The 15,922-nt window shown below is 40.8% G+C and overlaps 1 protein-coding gene across 2 annotated transcripts in view; it reads left to right on the top strand.

Annotated features, from left to right (window-relative positions):
• LPAR1 (lysophosphatidic acid receptor 1) overlaps window positions 1-15,922 on the top strand; it is a 137,541-nt gene that overhangs the window by 502 nt on the left and 121,117 nt on the right. The window contains exon 1 of one of the 2 annotated variants that reach the window (XM_019555071.1): window positions 215-405. The exons of the other annotated variant lie outside the window; for it this stretch is intronic. The gene's annotated coding sequence lies outside the window, so the exon portion shown is untranslated. Of the gene's footprint in view, window positions 1-214; window positions 406-15,922 lie in introns of those variants that run through there. 2 annotated transcript variants of the gene reach the window in all.

The following is a 15,922-nucleotide window of genomic DNA, read 5'->3' as shown; positions in this document are numbered from 1 at the left end:
CCCGCGGGGCTGGCATTGCTCGGCTCGGCTCGGCTCCGCCGCCGCGGCTGCTCCCCGGCGGGGGGGAGTGCGCGTGCCTTGCGTGTGTGTGCGCGCAGTGTGCCGACAGTGTGTAGAGCATGGGTGTAGCGTGTGTAACGCATATAGTGTGCACGTGCATAGCTAGTGGGTGCGTGCGCGCGCGCGCGCGCGCTTATATTGTGTGTTCAGCATGTGCAGTGTGTGTGTGTGTGTACACCCGTGTCTAGCCCCGTACGTGTACACACATTTGGTGTCTCTCTCCGCGGTCTGAGTCGGTACGAGTCTCCCGGCTGTGGTTTGTGCGGGTGCGCGCGGGTCGGAGCGGCTCAGCCCTGCACGTGCAAGGGGGAGCTCTTCCCGGAGGAGGCTTTTGTTTCTGCGGAGGTAACTATTATCCAGACAGTTAAGGTCTGCCTGCAATAAGCAACAGCCGTTTGTTTGGTTAGCAGCCATGCAGAGTGCTGTCAGCGTGGGGTTGCCTACCACCTATCCACCTTTTCCCTGCATGCATTCATTTACACCAAGCAGAGGCATTCAAAACCCCGCCAAGTGGCTGCCACTTCTTTTCCTCCCCATTTTTTTTAAAGGAAGGGTGAACAGAGTGAAGACAGAATGATATTTCTGGACAAGAGGAGGGACTCAGTGAATGACGAGCAGAAGAGAGCACGGAAGTTGGAAACAGGCTACTGAGTAGGAGGAAAGTTTGGATGGCAAAAGCTCATGGTAAACTAAGAGTGGAGAGAGAAGAGGGGAAACTACAGTGAAACTGCAATCAGGGGGTCTAGTCTGTTTGTTCTTCCACCTCCCCCCTCCCTTTTTTTTAGTGCTGAAATAGAAACTTTTTTTCCTGAAAGTTCAGTGGAGGAATGAGAGGAAAGAATCTCTTGCCATTAAAATGTTGGCAAATCAGTGTTTGTCTTTGCCTAGTTTTCATATGCAACTCTAGCTTTTAAGTAATGGGAACCTTTTATTACTTCATATATTCCTAAAGCTTCCATAATTCTACTCCAGATCTAGAGGTCCAAGTGAATGAGAAATAGAAGTGCTTCTGAAAACTGGCTTCTCCCTCCCTACCTTTCATCTTGCAAGTTTCAGAAAACACAGATTGTGAGGCTGCGGTTTAAGTCCCTTGTCACCATTTTTCTGTTTGGACTGTGGCTGACTGTGACTTAAGGACAAAACTGCTGCAGGAAAGGAGCAAGGAAGTCTTAAGGCAACTGGAATCTCGTGTGCCAAGTCAAGTTGCTGCCCTGTGCCATTTGGTCTAAAATGAGTTACTCCCAGGCCTGAGAATCATGTTTCAGTTTGGCAGGGAAGGTTGCATGCTAGGCAGCTGCTGGTCCTATGTTAGCATGTGTGTACGGTACCATTAAAACAGTGCATTCTGGCAGCTTTGGCAGTAGATTGAATATCAGGATTGGCTCTGTATTAAGGCTCAAAAACTAGTTAATGTGCCTGAATTATACTTTTTTTTAAACGTATAAATACAACTCTATAACACAAATGAATGCATCAAACAATGCATGATCTTAAGCCTTGTAGCACCTACCCCAAATTAAGTTAGGAGGAAAAAAGGATGGGGGGGAGCTCTCTTTCTACAATTTGGTACTGTTCATTTGCATTCATGTTACCTACCATTAGGAATGTGGAAGCCGGGTGCTTAACAGTAAAATTTCTGGTGGTGAGTTATGAGTGAGAAAAGTAATGTTTCCTTTCCCTTCTCCCTTTCAAAAACATAGGGCTTAAAATGGAAAAAGTTAACACAGTCTTTGAGAGAGAACATTTGTGAACTGCAGCATTAAATAACATCAGAGTATGTACTCAGCTTACTAATAGGTGACCCTTTAGAACAAAGGACTGTTTCTTGTTACTAGGTGCTAAGAAACTTTAAGTCAAGACCCAAGAGTTTTCACTGGAGAGGCTTGAAGGGCATTAACATTTAGAATCTAAATGATTTCATGCTGAGCAATGGAAAGAAAAAAAAACATTGTTTTTTAAATGATTTTTCATATAAGCACCATGATGAAGCTTGTTGGAAAAAATCCACAATGCAAGGCTGAAGGAAGAATTCTGGGGTTTTTTGTTTTGTTTTGAAATTTAAATCTGTATAGGATTCAAATAGGCTTATGGTATTGTGATAAACCCTAATGAGAAATTAATTTATTCAGGGAGGCCTGACTATAATGTGACATAGTTTTGTGAAATCTCTTAACTGATTACCATGGCCACTGCTAAATGGAAGTTTCTCCTTTAAATCAATAGAGTGATATTACCCTAAGTAGCTCTTCTCGTGGCATGGGGGAGCTGCTTCACCATTTTGTCTTTCACTTCCCAGATGTTTTGTTCATTATCTTTCAGATGTGAAGTGTTTCCATCAGGAGTCCTAAGTCTTAGGGTTTGGGCAACTCTATATGGTATCCTGCCACCTTGCCAGCTTTTGGAAGAGCATATTAAAATATTTTAATAGTAAATGCAGAAGTTCACAGATGGCAGATGATATGTGGAAATAGTCTTCCAAAGTGTAGTGTGTAGTTCTTTGCCTCATGAGACCTCATGATGGATTTGCCTCTTGATTCTGATCAGCCAAGAACAGCATTAAAATCAAAGGAATGCAATAGATATGCTGTGGGACTGGTATCCTTACTGCCATTTAGTATAGTTAGAGCTTGCTAATTTATATTCTTTTTTTCTTGAGGGAATGATGTTTGTGCATAAGCCTGCTGATTACAAAAGCTTATGGCATGGTTTTCAACCTGTTTTCATTTGCGGATCCCTAAACAATTTTGGCTGGAGGTGCAGACCCCATAGGGAATTTTGAATGGTGGTGTGGTGGGCCCTTTTGAATGGTAAGTGAGGGTATTCATCTACTTTTGGCTGATCATAGTAATCTTTTGCAGAGCCTTTTGTGGAACAGAGGTTGAAATCTACTGGCTTATGTTCTACATCTTTAATTGAATTAGTCTACAATGTATATAAATCTACCCTGCCTGCTGTATGACTTCAGACAAATAGGGCTAAGGAATCCTGCTATTAAAAAATGCATGTAAATGCAACTAAAAGAAAATTTCTGGTCTTTTTAGTATCTTTAAATCACTCCATATGAATACTCGGTTTCATTCTGTCACCTTTGTGCACGCGTGTGTGTGTTCTAAACAGGAGCAAAAGGGGACAAGGCCTTTTAAAACAGGAAATGTGGCTGTAAAACCACAGAAATGACAGAAGGCCAAAAAGGCAGATATGGCACCTGTACCAACTATCACTGCTACCTACTCTTCCTTTTTTAATTGACATAATTTCATTTGGAAGTATCCCCTTAAGTATAGGCTGATTTCTCGCTTCCCTTTTGAGTATTAGAAGTTTGGGATTAACCTGCTGGAATTTAAATGACAATGCTGAGGGGGAAAAAAATCAAATACAATCTATTACATCCCAAGAAATGTGCTCAAAAGCTATTCAAAATTAGAGTGAAAATGCCCATTTTAGCATGTGTGTTTTACAGCAGTACTAAGTATGTGCTGTTAGGCAATGCTGTATAAACATTACATTCCACAATTGTGCAGTGTAAGGGCTGTTCTTAAAAATTTCAAGTTGCCCAAGAATTTTTTCCCCTTTAAAAATATCATCTTGCGGCTTGATCCAATGCCCTTTGATGTCAATAGAAAGACCCCCATTGACTTTAACAGTCTTTGGATGAGGCCCAAAGCAAGTGTGTTACTAGGGGTAAAACAAAATTGCTTCCAGAAGTAAAAGCACTGCTTAATGAAAAAGGATTGCTGTTTCTGTTTACATTTCAGGGATTTGGGTTTTGTTTCTCATGGTTTATCTTTATGGTATAACTGCTTTAGAAGAAGTAGAAGTATTGCCAGTACATTTTCACTCCCTGTGCTAAAGCAAACAAATACAAACATCTGAAATAGGTTCAGTATCTTGTTTAGCTTTTTAATGAAGATAAAGTATGAAAATTGTCTTCCTTAATATCTCTGACCCGCTTCTTTCTCTTTCCACTTCTACTCCTGCCTGCTTCCCCCAAAAAGGTAACTGACAGTATTCCTGGAGTTCAGAATTGGGCTTATTGTTATGCTGAAAAATTTTATTCTTTTGAGATGTATCCTATTATTCCTGAAAATGTAAATAACATCTTACAATTTTTTAACCTGCCCACAGAACTATAAGTTGCTTGTTTTGAATGACAGAGTCTGTGTTCATCCCATTCTTACAGGCTACTACTCTATGGTCAATGTAATTCTGTGTTAGACTCTAGCAGCAGTCTTTACAAACTGCCAAGGCTTTGCAAGGAACCTTCTGAAGGGAATAAAGCCTCTTCATAATTTCTGTTGAGAGACAGTCTGCCATGCATGGACCAATTTGTCACTCCCATTGTCTCCTGCCTCCACTTCGTAGGAAGTCTGACTTCTTTTTTGACCCACATAATGTAGGCAATTATTAGTGGGCATAAAACTGAGAGTAGTTTAGTGCTTACCCCGGGGGAAAGAAGAATTTCTGCTGAAAAAGAAAACAAATGTTTCTCTTCCACTTCTGACAGATGAAAATGTTATCCGTAGGTTTGTGTGGCTGCTCTGGTTAAGAGTCTGGGGCAGCACTTTGGTTTGCATGCTTTGCCTCTTTTAGACAAGATGATAGTGTGTTCAGATGTCTGCTGGGGATATTCTGTCCATTTTTTCAAGTCACTTTTGGGATGAATGGCCTGAGTAGAGTTCTAAGCTGGCAAATATGGAGACACTTTTATTTTTAAATGTGTTGAAGAGTACTACCAGTGGCATTGGATGGTTGCCTGGCTGCCATTTCTAGTTGTGAAATACAGGGCAAGAGAAGGCAAAGCATTACTGCTTGTGGCTACAGTCTCAGACGCTAATGCTATCTGCTGTAAAAGTGATCTGTGTGATATAAATGTTAGGAGCAGCAGTTTCCAGTTACATGGAAAAAATGAGAAGATTAAATTATATTAGACAGAACACTTTTTGGCTTAGAGCTCTGTAGCAATAAGAAGGCAGCATTAAAGTTTTCCATCAATATTATTTTTTTAATAGCCTCCAATTTTTATTTAAATGTGAGTTATTTTACAGACTGTTATAAAGTAGGTTAGTGTTAAGTTTGCAAGTTCAATATTTTCCTTCTGCATCTCATTCTGCAGGAAAAGAGGTAAAATCCTCTGAAGTGAATTTTTGGAGACTACTGGAAAGGGTGCTGATAGGTTTGGTAACAAGTTGGGGTGAAATTTAAGTCTCAGCAGAAGGCCAGCCCAAGGTCTATACACCATTTAATCCTTACCAGAGGGATTTGAGTGCTGCACTGACCCTCTGCATAGGGTGAAGCTCACAGATACTATTTAACGAGTACAATAATTTCTTTGCCTGCTAGGGCATATCACATATTGTAGTATTCACAGGAGCAAGAGCAAGCCAAAAAAAAAAGTTGGACAGACATCAAAAGTGAGGCCATTCTGCATAACACAGTAGAGATTTAAGAGTGGTAAAATGTTGGCAAGGGGAATGCATGCTGTTCTCCATTTTTTTAAGGGCTTTTCTTTTTTTCTTTTCAGGAGTACATGTAAAAATGAGAAATGCTGCCAATGTATTATTTCTGGTAGCAGCATGCAGAATATATTCTTAGAAGTTCTTTGGCCATTTACAGATAGCTGGCTTGTGTTCAGATCAAATAGGCTACAGATTTATCTTTTTATCATTAAGCATGTTAGTAAAAATGTCATAGTTAAGCTTTCTTTGCATTTTGCACTTATTTATCCTTATTTATTAGACATCATGATTTTTGTGTATTGGGAATTTATGTACTATTATTCAGTAGCTATTAATGAATTATTTAATATTAATGAGCTTAACACAAAGATCCATTGTCACAAACAATGAGAGATATCCGAAGTGTCAGAGTATAGCACAGGCCATAGTAGTTCTCATATTATAAAAGTCTTTGTCTGTCTGTCTGTTCATAACACCGTTTGCACTCATGATTGGCTAACTGAAACAACCAATCAGAGTGTGAATACAGCATTGGAACAGGAGGTGGCGGTGCAGTAAAGTGCCACCATGATGGCAGGGGTGCAGAGGACAGAGTGAGGGGGTGGGGGCGAGGCCAGCACAGCTCCCTGCAGGTGGTGACAATAGAGTGGGCGAGAGGGAGTGAGGCCACTGGAGCTGCCCTCCCTCCTCCCCCCCCCGCCTTCTCCTTAGATGTGGTGTCACCGTGGTGGGGAGTAGGGTTGGGACACCATGGGTAGGGCAAAGCCCCTCCAGCCCCCTGCCCCCCAAATTCTTGACAGGCAATTGGCTAGTTAGCTTATAAATGTTGGTACCTCCACTTCAGTAATATGCAGGAAGGGAGAAAGAGTGCTAGTTTTTCAGTTCCAGAAAGACATGGGCGTAACATGTTTTGTTGCTTTTGATGAAGTTGTCCTGCGTGGTGTCATGGAATAAAAAATGCATTTTAATGGATCTGTTTTGTCAACAGTAACTTGCAGCTGAATCTGTTATCAGTTTATAGTTAACACAGGATCTACTGGATCGTAGACTAAAGAGTTTGTGTTTGAGCTGCTGTTTGTAGGTTTAATAGGGATACTGGGATGTAGATCCATCATTTGAAACATCTCCATTTTTTCCTTCTAGTACACAATACTACACATATTACCTAGATCACTTGGACAGAAGAATGCAGAAACAGAGACTTTTGTCTCTTACCCCCTAACTTAAGGCCTAGCTAGCAGCATAGTTGAGAATTCTAATGGATGAGAAGGAGGGTTTGAACTTGGCAGGTGAATCAACAGCATGTACAACTGTTACTATTGCTTTTATTGGTACCTGTATAAGAACAAACAAACTTACTTCTTCTTAAGTTTGGTGGGTGAAGAAAACAGATACTGTAAATTCACGTGACATCTAAGACTGTGGCTACTCTTACAGGTCACCTCCAGAAAAAAAGACTAAAGGTAACTGTTTCTCTTCTCTGTTGGTGGGGTTCTAGACACAAACATTTGTCCTGGGAAGAAGTTACCTTACTGTGAAGAAATTACCATGGATTGCACCTAGTGCAGAATTTTCCAGCGTAGAATTTTCTTGGTAGCAAATCAAGGGATTGTGTCATATTCTTGTAATTCCATTTCCTCCCCTTTCTTCCCTGAGGTCAGCTAGGGTTTTTCCAGTATATCCTGTTTAGAACCCCAGTTTCTTAGGTCCTTAGGAGATATAACTTTTTCTCTTTTAAGTGTTCTCCTGATCGTATCACTGGCATCAGGAAGGGTGGGGTGGTGTGAGCACCAGGGCTCAGGGTTAACACCCCAGAGTTTGCAAGTTTGAGGTCACAGCAGAAGGTCTCATAGTTCAGCCTGTCAGATTCAAATGAAATCTGTGAATTCTGCTAAATACCTTGTCATGATGACATGAAAAAGGAAAAGACTCTACAAAATGTGGAGTAGAATGGGAGAGGTTTCTGTTTGTTTACCGCTAGGCCCTTGTGACTTCTCTGTTGTCAGAATGGATAATGGAACAGAGAGGTAGATTACACACCCTGGGTTTTTCTTGGGTGGCTGCTGTTTCTTCTGTGCATTGTGACAGGTATGCATTTAGTGATTCATTAGAAAGATTAGGTGTGGTGATTTTACAGAGTGTGTGTGTGTGTAGTTGTGGGATGAGCTGTACTGAATGGAAGGGGTGCTGCTTTGATGTGGTAATGAAGCTGTAATGCAGGGTGTCAGTGGACAATTTGGTTGCCTTGCCCTGGGTGATGCTTATAGGATTAAATTTTATAGCATTGTCTGATATTAGTTTGGTACTTTTACTGTTAATGTTAATTACTAGAGAATAAAAGCATTTTTGGATCACAGGTTAGGACCTGTGCCTATGCTGTAAATCAAAATAGCATTAGGTTTAGATTAAGGCAGTATATTCAAATTCCAGAGAAGCTGCTAGTGCAGTGTTATTGAAAAGTTTGTTTCTCATGGCTTGAACAAGATACTGGTATAATGCAGTTTACAGGCTTTCTTTATATGTACCAAGTATGTTTGACAGTAATATCTACAAAGGGAAAGGATTGTATTATTGCCATCATGGGAAGTCTTGGAACCTGCAGTTATGCATGGATCAGGAGCTTTTTTTGCTATTTGCTGTACACTTTCAGATAAAGCAAACACGATTCAATAAAGGAAAATTTTATAAGATGTCTTAGCTTTGTGAAATAGGTGGTCTTCTTTCTATTTGGGAAATTCAGCCGTTTTAATCTTTGTGTAATAGAAATGAGAATGAAATTAAGGTTTGGAAAATTCCCTTGGTCATTCATCAAACAAGACTAGGCTGTGGTACTCCAAGCTACCAAATGCTTTGTGTTTCTTTTGTTCTTTTTTATTTATTTGCATTGCACTACTTTGTATTTGTGAAATTGTCTTCAAAGTTTGTATGCAGCTCCAGCGCCTTTGCGTCTGCTCGTTGTTTTTCCCAAGCAGCTGCAGAGACACAGGAGACCTATTCAGACATTGAAGACAGTGCTGTACCGTAGAGCTTTCCAAGTAAGAAAAATGTGGCTGGGCTCAATGTTGCTATTGAGAAGCAGTGAAATAGGTGGCAAACGTGTTGGTTATATTCTGCTCCTTCTTAAGAAAGTTTTTGGTTGGAGTTGGACAAAATTTTATGGTGGAAGGTTTATTGCTAAGGTGATACTGTGTTTCTTTTTGTAAACAGTCTGTAAATTGGGTATGAGGTTTTCTTTTTGTTGTCTTGTGTTGCTTAGGGCCTATTTGGAGATTTCTACATGACAGAATCTGGGTCGTGACTGCAGGATCATCCCAGGACTTGATTCAAAGCTATACCAGGTGGTTGTGAATAACTTTTATAAACCTCTTTTGAGTCTGTTGCCTTTTGATAACTGTTACTAGAAATACTAGAAGTGGCTGTTGGGTCTCTCTAGTACAGGCTTGTCCAACATACGGCCTATGGGCCGCCATGCGGCCCGCCAAGCTATTTTCTCTGGCCCGAGGTCCCTTGCTTGGGACAGGCGAGGAGTTCTGGCACCTGCTCCGCACTTCATGGCGGTGGCGGGGCAGCAGTGAGGCAAGGCGGGCAGGGCTGGCCCGCAGGCCCCAGCCAGCGGTGAGGGGAGGGGAGCTGGTTAACCCCGCAGGGCCAGGCTCATTGCCGGCCCACTGGGTGATAAAAAGTTTGTGATCCGGCCCCATATACAAAAAGGTTGTGAACACCCCTGCTCTAGTAACATGAGAATGTTTCTATTCCCTGATTGGGCAACCTTCAACTTGGTTAGCAGGAGGGGTGCTTCATCTCCTTGAAGTCCAGTTTAGGGCAAGGGATCTGGCAGGAGACCAAAGGCGCTGCTTAAATTAAATATTCAATTATAGGACAATTACTATCTTGCCTGTTCTCTCTTATGCCAGGAAGAACTTTTTAGTTGGCCCTTAATCTTCCCAAGATTTAAAAGTAGCTGTTTTCTTCCTAAGTGGGGGTGGAAAAAGACAAAAAAACAGGTAAACCAGACCTATTGGTTGATAGTCTCAGGAGCTTCTTACAGTCAGTTTTCTTCTGTTATATTCACAGCAAATAATTATGTGCTTTTATTTATAGCAAATAAACACATTTTTAAAATAGAGGCACCTCAGCAGCAAGCAGTTCAGTTGTGAATGTGCTTATTCACATTCCTGAAATCTCTTCCACAAACTCTCCACGTAAACAAAAGTCCCCCACATGTGCACTTAAAAGAACAATTGGGGTCAGACCATGGTGGGACAGAACAGTGAGAGTTGGTGAGTATGTATGTTTCATATGGTGGCAGCATTGTCATCAAACAGAATTAAACAAAAGTCATTATTTTAACTGATAGGTAGCTTAGACTGTACCCACTGTTTCCCCAGAATCCAAAGAAGGACATTTTGTGTTCAAAAGCTCATCAAAAACCTCTCCTAGCATATATAATCACTAATAAAAGAAACTACCGAACAAGCTTTGCTCCTAAATTACATATTTACTTGTTTGTCCAGCCCTGGTTACAAAATAATTAAGACAACTACAGTGTCAGACAGAAGGCAGGGTGGAGGTGTATGTTATAGACTAACTCAAGAATTGTCAAATTCCCCCCAGGGCCTGGGTTGGATCTGGACCATGGGGGCTGCTTCTAGGCTGGGTCTGTGTAGCCAGCAGGAGCTGCAGTGGATCCTGGTCTGGGGCTAGTGGTGTGGGTCCATATTCAGGCAGCAGTGTAAGTTTGGGGTGGGCAAGACTATGGGTCAGGGAACAGACTGCAGCCCAGGTCCAGGGGTGCAGCAAGTAAGGGCTGTATCTGCACAACCCTAACTTACCTACCTGTTGCTGATGGCCATGTCTGTCAGGGTGAGGGATTCCAGATTCTTCAGCAGGCCATGCTGTATTGGCTACACTCCATAGCTTCTGGTAGCCTGCCAGTCTACCAGTGGGCTGGCTGGAATGGTTTTGTGGGCCATATGTTTGACACCTCTGAACTAACAAAATTGGAGGGGCATAAGCTTTCATCACCAAAATCACACTTCGTAAGACGCCAAGTACCAGGGTTTTGGTTCTCCCACTTGTGAGTGACAGGGGAGCAAGAGTTCTTTTTTTCCTGCAGTAGCCAGAAAGGGATGCACTTAAGATTTAAATTGTGTCAATCACACAGCAACCATAGACTTGTACAAAAGAGTCATCGCTTAACTCTTCAGCAGTTGGTTGGTTTTGTTGTACAGGTAATTGAGTGTCAGGGAAAGCAAGGGGGATTTACTTAAGCTTGATCTGCATTTACAAGTTCTTGCCAGTAGCTCTGTCAGTCAGAGTGCATTTTTTTTTAATGTTCTTGACTGACTTAATCATGCTAATAAAACCTCAATGTAGATGTTTACACCAGGGGGGAAAAAGGAATACTTTTTTTTTTCCAGGGAGTACAACTTTCTGTTTTGGGGATCTGGGTTACTCAGATGGACTTTTTTGTTAGTGTAAGCTACATCTCCACTAGATGAGGTTGCTGGTATACCTATATTAAACGTACATTAGTAACACTCTGGGTGCAGACAAAAGTGACAATTTCCACCCAGTCTGGTCCCTGAAAGCCCCCTACACTCAAAACCAACAGAAGTGCACATCTGCAAAGTGCTTTTAAAGGGTCCGATCCCATGAAAATCTGAACCCTCTTTGCATGTGGGTTAAGATAAAGATGCTCCAAAATGGAGTGGCTGTAGTCACTTGTATCAGTGCTACCTCCCAGCCTAGGCACTGTTTTCCGAATGAGAGAAGGGAAAGAGAGCAGAGGGAAATCGGTCTGGGTTTTCTACAGCCAGTGCTGGAGTGTGGGGTGGGTGGATTGGAGCCCCCCAGCTTGAGGGAGCTCCAGTCTACCCATCCTACCCTCCTGCGCTGGCTGGGGAACCCTTAGAATAAGCTCCATCCACTCCTTTCCCCCCATTCTGAAAACAACACTGGGGCTGGGGAGGAGCATTGCTAGGGGAGACCAGCTGCAGCCTAGCAGCCAGCAGCTGGATTCTCCTGTCTCCCTCTCCTTTCCGACTCAACAGCAAATTTCTTTAGAGTCCAAGGGATTGTTGTAACTCTTGCAAACGCTTCCTGCAAAGTGCTGTGAGTTATAGCAGGGAGCTGTTATTCTTTCTGTACCCTCAATGTCACTACTGGCTGGAGAAAAAAATTGAAACGTTTTGAGTTCCATGGAAGTATAGCTGGAATCCAAGCTGTTGTGGAACTAGGGGAAGTTGGGATACAGTCATCACTTAAGGCATATAATGCTGCTTAAGTACTGGGTATCTTGTTGATATAGTCGGGTCTGAATACAACTGTCAATGTTTATATGAAGTTGGCCTTTCCTAACCCTTCAACATGCCCTTGCAACAAATATCTCTAGGGCTGCATCCACATGAGACACTTAATGCCCATTGGACTAATTCTACTGTGCGTTAGTGTAGCTGGCAAAAACTGTGATAATGCACACTAGATTAGTCCAATGAGTGTCACAAGAAAGTGTTCGTTTGTGCTAATGCACAGTAGACTTAGTTGAGTGAGCATTAAGCGTCTAATTTGTTTGCACTAATGCACAGTAGCGCCAATTATGGTGCACTAAGTTAGTACCTGTAATATAGTACCTGTAATATCTGTTATTACAGGTACTAACTTAATTCATTGTAATTATGGCACATTAATGAATATGTAGACATGCCATAGGAGTGAGAAGTGAACCATTGGTACACTGCCTCTGGGCCAAGCCTGGGACTCCTACTGAAAAGCCTGCCCTGATTGCTTAGTTCCACTCACCATATGGGAAATCTCAGGAATTAGGTTGGGTAGTTGGCTTGGAGTAGCCCTCAGCGTGTCAACGAACACACCTGAGAGCAGCACCAGGGCATGTTCTTGGAGTGCTCTAAGCTAGCTACCTTGCCTAATTTTCTTACAGGATTTGTTGCATGGCCGGCAGAGTGTGCTTCCCTGTGGAGGTGCTGTGTTTGGGATGGAGATAATGAACCTATAGCCCTATGGAAACCAGCAAGCACAACAAACCCAAAGGTTTTGCCACACGGATTCAGTTGTGTGAGGTCCAGATGTTTGGCTTCAGTCATCTGGAGGGATCTTGATACTTTTTGGTTTGCGTTACTTGGATACCTAGCACTTTTTGCCATTCTAATTTTATCTTCATACTTTTGCTGGGTTTCCTATAAGCTTTACATTTGTCTTTTTATTAAGAATGGTCATGCCATCCTTCTTTTGTATGCATGTTTTTAATTATGCCCATTCATATAAGCGAATATCTGTATCCATAGAAACACTACATTTTGGGGGGGATAATTTAAGGCTAACTGTCATTCTAGGTATTTTTTGAAAGTTAAGTGTTTCAGTGGTACCTCATAGTCCCCTTTATAGTGTCACATTCGCATCTTCCTATTTTTAAATATCTTTTCTCCCCCTCTTGCTGTGCAGAAGTCTGATTCAAATAAGAGGAAACCAATTAGATGGGGAAATGGAAAAATCAATGAACATGTGGTGCTATCAATGTGAACAAAATAGAAAAATAATAAAATAAAAAATATTTCTAATACTAGCATTACCAGTAGTTGATCTTAAAGTTGTGTGGATCCCTTTAACTTGCTGTTAGTCAGACTTTAAATGTTTTTCTACTCCCTTGATTCTTGGAAAGAGAGCATCTTTCAGATTGTCCTGATCAGAATGTTTTGATTGCTGTTTTTTGCCTGGTGTCCTGATTTAGAGAATTGTACGCTGAAGTCTTAAGTAGGCAAAGAATACAATGAGCTACCTTGTGGGTTTATAGCACTGTATCACCTCTGCCCCAACTCCCTGTGTGGATGCCATCAGGTTATATTATGGGCTAGTTTCTACAAGGAACCCAGGAAAATTAATCTAAATTACCTTTTAAAGTGGATTAGTTGAACTACGCTTTCGTTTAAAATATTTTTTTCACGCAGGAATTTAATATGTTTTACTAATGCATGTTAAAAGGTATTCAGATAAGCTTTTCTTGAATTCTATCTGAGAACAAGCCTGTAGTGTGTACTGAGAGCATCCACATAGGAAATTAGTGCAAAGTAGCTAGCACTCCAAATTCACTGTCTAGTGCAATTCCCCTGTCCAGACAAGCCGTAAGAAAAATAGTAGCTACTTTTGTTTCTTAAATGACGCAATCATATAAAGCCATCAGCATATGAGTAGCTTGTTCAGGTGGGCAAAAGTGCAAATAAACGCTTAAATTGGTGGTTTTCAGTCTGTGGCCAATGGACCTCTGTAAGGAGTCTGTAAAAGATATCCATACTTAACAGTTAAAAGGGGTCTGCACCTCCATTCAAATTTTTTTTACAGGTCTGCAAATGAAAAAAGGTTGAAAATCATTGGTTCCCTACAGTGAGCCTTGAATTTTTTTTTTAAGTGTTTTGTGTGCGTCTCTCTTAAGAACATGCTTCAAAAATTGCTCTTCACTTAAAAATCCTGAATGCACTGAAGCACTGCATGGCTTACCTGGGCCTGAAAACCTCAAGTAGCATCCTGATCCAGTGTTCTAGTAAATACTGCTGTTAAAAGGAAATCCTTGGGGCGAGTAGATGCCTCATCAACTGTCACCCTCTCAAAATGCAGCAGCATTTGGCAAAATGAATTGCATCGTAGCACAAGAAATTGTGGGAGGTAGTTTATGCAGAGGGATTGTCCCCCCTTTATTTTCTTTTTGCTACTTTTAGTCTTACCAAACAAAGTGCTAATGTTGAAAGGACACCCATTTTTCTTTGGCTTCGGTCAGATAAAATACTTAGGTTTTATAAGGGCATAGCCACAGCATGCATAGTGGACAAAAAGTAATTGATTTCATTTGTCACCCTGGGATAGTTTTTTTTGGGGGGAGGGGCTTGCCCTGGTACACTTGGCTTGCTGGTCTTCTACTGTGGCAAAGATCAAAGGTATGATCTTTTTTCTGGGTCACTGCTGTTCATCAGATAAGTTTGTTTGTGTTCTTGGGAGGAGGGAGTGATACAAGAATAGAGATTTTTAACTCAGTCATTGAAACCATTCTTCTTTATCCTCGTTCTTAATTGGTGCAGGTAGCTTAACTACAGACAATATAGTGCTGCAGAAGTTGCTTAATGAGAATTAGGTGGACCAATACCAATGTTACAAAAGTATTTTCTAATGCCATGTGACTATTCCCAGTTTGTTTTGAAATAAATAGTTACTGTGTCTGCAGTACTGGGATCCTGAAATCCATTAAAGCAATGTCTTAGTCTTTAATGTACAGCTGTGCGGGGAGGAGTTGGGAAATTTCTATTTCAGATAACTTTTAATTAAGGTTCTGTTTGCACACCATGGTCAGGGGCCATGTAAGTCTATATTAAGATGGTACATTTGTAATTTGGGGTTTGGCTTGTTTAATTGTGGACTCCTTTGGCTTCAGCATCTCCAGATTATTGTATCTTGTGGTAGTTTATTCTGCTTGAAGAGTGAACAGCTGTTTTGTGGATATGTAAAGAGGTGTGTATTTGCCTTAAATCTACCATCACCCAAGTTGTTTGGAGAATTGTGTCATTCTGTTATCATACAGATGTCTTCTATCTAATGAAAAGGATCTAATTCGAATGTTTAAATGCATATTGGTTTTGAAAAATGTTACTGTGTAATTAGGCATACAGCACAGTGTTATATAGCTATATAACTATGTGTAATATATCTGTATATATATCTGAAGCTGTATGACATTTGTAATATATACAAACATATTTATATTAGTTATAACATATAACAAATGTCATACAGCTTCAGATTAATTGAACAAAAAGACCCCATACTGTTAATCTATGAAATATGTTTTCAGTTTATTGCTTTATTATTTTTTTTTGAAAGATTATACTAAAAGCATAGTTGTAAATTGTCATCTTCAACACTTCTTGCTGTTTTTGCATACTTAAAAAAATAAATTGAGTGAAACTACTCTTTTGGTTTATGCATTTTAATCTGACCTGTTTTTCAGTGAATTTTATAGGTACGTTGTGTGTTGGGAAAACATTATTTATGTTTTTTAAATGTACTAGCTAATTATGAGGCAGGGCAAAAGGTGACAGCTGTCTTTTCCCTCTGATCTTACTGATAACAAAGCACATTACTTTGTAGGTGTAAATATTCCCGTTTTAAGGTAAGGGGGTTGGCTGCATGAGAAGTGTTTAAGGATTTGTAGAATGGGTTTTCATTGGTGTTTCACATCTTCATTGAGCTATCCATGGTGACTCTGAACACTTCCTTTTCACTTAAATCTGGATTCTAAAACAGATCTAGTTATGAGAAGTTTGGGTAGGTCCCTAATAATCTATTGTGGATTATGGGCAGCTTTGCAGATGGTTGACATGGAAGTGCTAGAAATTGTAGATTTT

The sequence above is a fragment of the Crocodylus porosus genome, unplaced genomic scaffold, assembly GCF_001723895.1.
Source record: "Crocodylus porosus isolate Cpor-Errol unplaced genomic scaffold, CroPor_comp1, whole genome shotgun sequence".
In the NCBI taxonomy this organism is placed as follows: domain Eukaryota; kingdom Metazoa; phylum Chordata; order Crocodylia; family Crocodylidae; genus Crocodylus; species Crocodylus porosus.
This window is presented reverse-complemented; position numbering and strand designations above follow the sequence as displayed.